This window comes from Hyperoodon ampullatus (assembly GCF_949752795.1).
Source record: "Hyperoodon ampullatus genome assembly, chromosome: 17".
NCBI classification, from domain to species: Eukaryota; Metazoa; Chordata; class Mammalia; order Artiodactyla; family Ziphiidae; genus Hyperoodon; species Hyperoodon ampullatus.
The window spans coordinates 77,135,178-77,142,781 of record NC_136930.1 but is presented as its reverse complement, the minus strand read 5'-3'; positions in this window follow the sequence as shown (position 1 = coordinate 77,142,781).

The window sequence follows — 7,604 nt, the reverse complement described above, 5'->3', positions numbered from 1 at the left end:
AGGTGGGGCTGACTGGGCTGAAGTGGGGGTGTCTCAACCCACAAGCCCACTGGAACTCAGAATAGGGAGCACAAGGCCACTGAGAGCTGTGGTCCGCTGGCGGCACACTCTGCCTTGCCACAGCAGCGCCCTTGGCTACAGGGAGGGTCCGAACGCCTGCCCTAGGAGAGACGTCCACACCCACCTGCCACTCTCTGCCCATGTGATGAGGCGACCAGTTAGCCTCCCTGGGCCTCAGTGTCCCTTTCTCTAAAATGGGGTGATGGTAGCTACACCCCACAGGGCTTTCCAACAGTCCAATAATAGAACACTGTGAGTCCTGAAAGAACTGCTCAACCTATGTTTCCGTAATTGAGACTCCAAGCAGAGGAGAGCCGGACCCAGGGGCCATGCTCACCGTGAAAGAACTGGCAGGTGAGAAGGTGCGGACATGCCATAGGGAAGGGATGACACGGCTTTCAGAAGACGCTGGAAGAAAACAAGCAGAAAAGCCACCTCTCCAAAAGCACCGCAAGCTAGGGAGGAACTTAATAAAAACAGAAATTCAATAAAACAAGGGATCAAAGACAAGATGGGAAAAACAGAAGGAGGAGGTAAAAGAGTCATCACAGAAAAGAAGACAAATGGAAAACAATACTCAGTTCTGCAGACCAACAACTAAAGCAGGACCAGATGAAAATAGAGCCGATGTGGTGCAGAGTGGAGCTCAGGGCAGGAGGGTCATGGTGAATGCTAGCAAGGAGATGGAAACCAGAAGGAGGAGACACAGATGATGACAATAAAACGTGACAATAATTAGTGTCTCTAGAATGTGGAGACTAGTGATGGGGAAAGTATTTAGAGATAAAATACAAAAAAAAATTTCCTGAAATGAATCTTAAGACAAAAGGGACAAAGAATATACCAGGAAACAAAACAACTGGCAGGTTGTTTTTAAGGTTGCTTACTCTTAAAAAAAAAAAAATGTTATTGGGATTTCCCTGGTGGTCCAGTGGTTAAGACTCCGTGCTCCCAATGCAGGGGGCCCGGGTTCGATCCCTGGTCAGGGAACTAGATCCAGCATGCCACAACTAAGAACCCGCTTGCCACAACTAAAAAAGATCCCACATGCAGAAACGAAGATCTCACATGCAGCAATGAAGATTCCGCGTGCTGCAGCTAAGACCCGGCACAGCCAAATAAATAAATAAATACTATATATATATATATATATATATATATATATATATATATATAAATATATATATAAAGTTACTTGAGGACCCAAGCAGAAAAGAAATCAAACTACGCTCTCCTAGGACTTTTTTTAAAAATAAATTTATTTATTTATTTATTTATTTATTGGCTGTGTGGAGTCTTCGTTGCTGCGCGCGGGCTTTCTCTAGTTGTGGCGAGCAGGGGCTACTCTTCGTTGTGGCACGTGGGCTTCTCATTGTGGTGACTTCTCTTATTGTGGAGCACGGGCTATAGGCATGCGGGCTTCAGTAGTTGTGGCGCGCAGGCTCAGTAGTTGTGGCTCACGGGCTCTAGAGCGCAGGCTCAGTAGTTGTGGCGCACAGGCTTAGTTGCTCCGTGGCATGTGGGATCTTCCTGGACCAGGGCTGGAACCTGTGTCCCCTGCATTGGCAGGTGGAGTCTTAACAACTGCACCACCAGGGAAGTCCCTCTCCTAGGACTTTTTATAGCAGCATCAAATGTAGAAGTCAATGAATCAGTGTTCACAGAATTCCAAAGGGAAAAGAGTAGCTCCAGAAGCTCCTGCACGTGGTTCTGCTTCTGCCATGTCAATGAAGGAGGTTAGGACCAGGCTTCCCAATGACAGCAATAGAAAAGACGGACAGAATGAATATGCTGTAAAACGTGTCTGAAGGCACTGAAGGAGGTGAGCTCAGGGCAGGAGAGCGCAGGAGTGGCCCCAGACCAGTAGACAGGCTTCCCCTGGCAGCAGCCACCAGCACCAGAAGCACAGCACCAGGGGGAGGGCAGGGGCACAATGTGAGCAGGGCTTCTCAGCAACAAGGGGACAAAATCTGTATTCCAGAGCACTGGGTAAGGGCTTAGGGTTGCCAGGTTTAGCTAATAAAAATACAGAACATAGGGGCTTCCCTGGTGGCGCAGCGCTTAAGAATCCGCCTGCCAATGCAAGGGACATGGGTTCAAGTCCTGGTCTGGGAAGATCCCACATGCCGCGAAGCAATTAAGCCCATGTGCCACAACTACTGAGCCCGTGTGCCTAAAGCCTGTGGTCCACAACAAGAGAAGCCACCGCAATGAGAAGCCCGCGCACTGCAACGAAGAGTAGCCCCCGTTCGCCTCAACTAGAGAAAGCCGGTACACAGCAACGAAGACCCAATGCAACGAAAAATAAAAAATAAAAAACAGAACATAATCCTGAGGGCATACAGTAAGAAAGGATTTATTGTTTATCTGAAATTCAAATTTAAATGAGTGTCCTGTATTTTATCTGGCAATTCTATTGAGTAAGAATCCTGAAGAACTCCATCCTCTGGGAAATAAAGCAACCCTCGTGGGAACGGAATCCTCAGCTTCAAATCACTCAACCCCCGACTAGATTAAGGTCATCTGAGTTGCCTCTAGCCTTGGTGCCTGCCAGAAACTAAATAAGTCTCCTCTGGAGGAAGATGTCATTGTCCAGGACTTTAGCATACCTCCAACATTTTTAATAGGCAATGTACAGCAACCAAAAAATATCAGGCTAATGAGGAACCAAGATATGAGTGAAAAACAAGAAAAATGATGAACAATAGAAACAGACCCAGATGCAGCCAATAATGGAGTTCTTGGACATAGACTTTAAAATAATTATGAGTGATATATTCAAGGAATTAAAAGACAAGACTGAAAAGTTTGGGCAGAGAACTGGAAACAATAATAAAGAACCAAATGGAAATTCTAGAATGTAAAAATACAAAACATAAATTGAGAGCTCAATGGCTAAGTTTAACAGCATAATAGACATAGCTGGAAATAGAATTAGTAACCTGGAATACAGTACAAATGAAAATATCCAGATTAAAGAAAGAGAGACAAAAGGAAAGGTCTGATGCTGATGTCATGGGAGTTGCAGGCATGAGGGAAAGAGAGGATGGTAGCAACGTTCAAGGAGAATTTTTCAAAACAAACAAGAGATCAAGTCAGAGCTTTGATACGCATGAAGAATCCCAAGCAGGATGAGTACAAAAACAAGCAAGCACACACAAACACCAGAGCACACCATAGTATAATTGCCAAAACCTAATGAAATGAGAACAATCTTCTTTACCCCTTCAAAGGGGTAAAAAAAACAGTTTTTAATGCAAAATAAACACACCTTTGGACAAACAAAACTTTAGGAGGAGTCAGTAGCAGCAGACCAACAATGACGAGAAAGACAAAAGAGAAAGAAAAAAGGCAGAAGAGACAAAGCCAAATGGGACATGGAGGTGCAGGTAGGGAGGGTGCATTGGAAAGAATACACATAAGAGTTGTGCAAGGGCTTCCCTGGTGGCGCAGTGGTTGAGAGTCCGCCTGCCGATGCAGGGGACACGGGTTCACGCCCCGGTCCGGGAAGATCCCACATGATGCGGAGCGGCTAGGCCCATGAGCCATGGCCGCTGAGCCTGCACATCTGGAGCCTGTGCTCCGCAACGGGAGAGGCCACAACAGTGAGAGGCCCGCGTACCGCAAAAAAAAAAAAAAAAAAGAGCTGTGCAAAACCGTAGCACCAACATCACAGATATATGAGAGCTAAAACACACACAAAATAATAGCATATGTATTGGAAGAGGGTAAGTGTAGTTAAAAGGGCTAAGATTCTTGCATTGTCAGAAAAGTAGGGTGTTATAGTAGACTTGAGAATTCGAAGATATGTTGTAAACTCTAGGGTAACTACTAAAGATTAGTAAGAGAACATTGTGGCAGACACACACTAAGATGATACCCTGTGGCTTATGCCCTGTGTGAGCCCTCTCCTTGAGTGTGGGTAGAATCTGTGAAGTAGCTTTAATCAGGCAAAGGTGATAGGCGGTCACTCCCATGGTTACGTTACATTCTGGAAGATTCCATCTTAGCAGACTGACTCTCCTGCTGGCCTTAAAGAAGCAAATGGATGTGTTGAGGGCTGGCTGCAGAGGGGCCATGTTATGGGGAGCTGTGGGCGGCCTCCAGGCCTGGAGAGCACCTCCAGCCAATGGCCAGAGAGAAGCCAGGACTCAGTCCTCCAAGGAGACGGATACTGCCAACAACCCAAATGAACTTGGAGGTGGAGTCTTCCCCACTCAAGCCTCCAGTGAGACCACAGACCCAGCTGACACCTCAACTGCAGCCTGTGAGGTCCTGAGGGGCACCAGGTGGGTCACCCTTAGATGCCCGACCCACGGAAACAGTGAGATAGTAAATATGTGTTGTTTTAAGGTGCTAAGTTTGTGGTAATTTGTTATGCAGCACAGAAAATACAAATTTATACCTAACTGCTAAGAGTAGAAAAAATTGGAATAATAAAACATTTTAACAGATTAAAAGAAGGCCAAGAAGGATAGTAAAAAGGGACACCAAGTAAATTGAAAATTTTGAAGTAAACACTAAGATGAGATTTAAACACACATATGTGATTGATTACATGTATTGGGTTGGCCAAAAAGTTTTTTCCAGTTCAATATCTGCAAAGCAATCAATGTGCTACACCACATTAACAAATTGAAGAATAAAGATCATATGCTCATCTCGATAATGCAGAAAAAGCTTTTGACAAAATTCAACATACATTTATGACAAAAACTCTCCACAAAGTGGGTATAGAGGGAAGAAACCTCGACATAATAAAGGCCATATATGATAAGCCCACATCATACTCAACGGTGAAAAATTGAAAGTGTTTCCTCTAAGATCAGGATCAAGACAAGGATGCCCACTCTCACCACTTCTATTCAACATAGTTTTGGAAGTCCTAGCCACAGTAATCAGATAAGAAAAAGAAATAAAAGGAATCTAAATTGGAAAGGAAGAACTGTCACTATTTGCAGATGACATGGTAATGTATGACTCTAGGATAGAAAATCCTAAAGATGCCACCAGAAAACTACTAGAGCTCATCATTGAATTTGGTAAAGTTACAGGATATGAAATCAATATACAGAAATCCATTGCATTTCTATACACTAACAATGAACTACTGGAAAAAGAAATTAAGGAAACAATCCCATTTACCATCACATCAAAAATAATAAAATACCTAGGAATAAACCTACTATGGAATTAAAAGAACTGTACTACGAAAACTATAAGACACTGATAAAAAAAAATTGAAGATGCCACAAACAGATGGAAAGATGTACTGTGTTCCTGAATTGGAAGAACTGATATTCTTAAAATGACCATACTACCCAAAGCAATCTGTAGATTCAATGTAATGCCTATCGAAATACCATGGACATTTTTCACCAAACTAGAACAAATAATCTTAAAATTTGTGTGGAAACACAAAAGACCCCAAATAGCCAAAGCAATCTTGAGAAAGAAGAAAAAAATTGGAGGAATCACACTCCCTGACTTCAGACTATACTACAAAGCTACAGTAATCAAAACAGTATGGTACTGACACAAAAACAGAAGTGGAGATCAATGGAACAAGATAGAAAGCCCAGAAATAAACCCATGCACCTGCAGTTAATTAATCTATGACAAAGGAGGCAAGAATATACAATGGAGACAAGACAGTTTCTTTAATAAGTGGTGTGGGAAAACTGGACAGCTACATGTAAAACAATGAAATTAGAACATTCTCTAACACCATCTACAAAAATAAACTCAAATGGATTAAAGACCTAAAAGTAAGACCAGATACCATAAAACTCCTAGAGGAAAACATAAGGAGAACACTCTTTGACATAAATCACAGCAATATCTTTTTTGAATCTGTCTCCTAAAGCAAAGGAAATAAAAGCAAAAATAAATAAATGGGACCTAATTAGACTTAGAAGCTTTTGCACAGCAAAGGAAATCATCAACAAAACGAAAAGACAGCTTACAGAATGGGAGAAAGTATTTGCTAATGATATGACCAATAAGGGGTTAATATCCAAAATATAATAAACAGGTCATACAACATCAAAAAAATTTTTTTAAATGGTCAGAGAACCTGAATAGACATTTTTCCAAAGAAGATACACAAATAGCCAAGAGGCACATGAAAAGTTGCACAACACTGTTAATCATCTGAGAAATGCAAATTAAAACCACAATGAGATATCACCTCACACCTGTCAGAACGGCTATCATCAAAAAGACCACAAATAACAAATGTTGGTGAGCATGTGGAGAAAAGGGAACCCTGGTCCACTGTTAGTGGGAATGTAAGTTGGTGCAGCCACTGTGGAAAACATTATGGCAGTTTCTCAAATAACTAAAAACAGAACTACCACATGACCCAGCAATTTCACTCCTGGGTATATATCTGAAAAAAATGAAAACACTAATTGGAAAAGATACATGCACCCCAATCTTCAGAGCAGCATTATTTACGATTGCCAAGATATGGAAACAACCTAAGTGTCTATCAACAGATGAATGGATAAAGAAGATGTTCATCTATATATATAACAATGGAACAATACTTAGCCATTAAAAAAGAATGAAAGTTCATCATTTACCACAACAAGGTTGGACATGTCCAGTATTATGCTTAGTGAAATAAATCAGACAGAGAAAGACAAATGCTCTATGTTATCACTCATATTCAGGATCAAAAAAAATAAAACAAAGAAATGAACATAGCAAAACAGAAACAGATGAACAGATATAGAGAACTAGCAGTTACCAGTGGGGAGAGGGAAGGGGGAGGAACAAGATAGGAGTAGGGAATTAAGAGGTACAGACTACTGTGTATAAAATAAATAAGCTACAGGGCTTCCCTGATGGCGCAGTGGTTGTGAGTCCGCCTGCCGATGCAGCGGACACGGGTTCGTGCCCCGGCCCCGGAGGATCCGACATGCCGCGGAGCGCCTGGGTCCGTGAGCCATGGCCACTGGGCCTGCGCGTCGGGAGCCTGTGCTCCGCAACGGGAGAGGCCACAGCAGTGAGAGGCCCGTGTACCGCAAAAAAAATAAATAAATAAAATAAAAATAAATAAATAAATAAGCTACAAGGCTATATTGTACAACACAGGGAATACGGTCAATATTTTATTACTATAAACGTTTTATGGGACTTCCCTCGTGGTGCAGAGGTTAAGAATCCGCCTGCCAATGCAGGGGACACGGGTTCCAGCCCTGGTCCAGGAAGATCCCACATGCCGCGGACCAACTAAGCCCGTGTGCCACAACTACTGAGCCTGCGCTCTAGAGCCCGCAAGGCACAACTACTGAGCCCACGTGCCACAACTACTGAACCTGCTCGCCTAGAGCCCGTGCTCCGCAACAAGAGAAGCCACCACAATGAGAAGCCTGCACAACACAACGAAGAGTAGCTCCCACTCACCGCAACTAAAGAAAGTCCGTGCGCAGCAACGAAGAGCCAACACAGTCAAAAATAAAAATAATTAATTAAAATAAATAAATAAATAAATAAAAATAAATGTTTTATAATCTATAAAAATTGTGAATCACTCT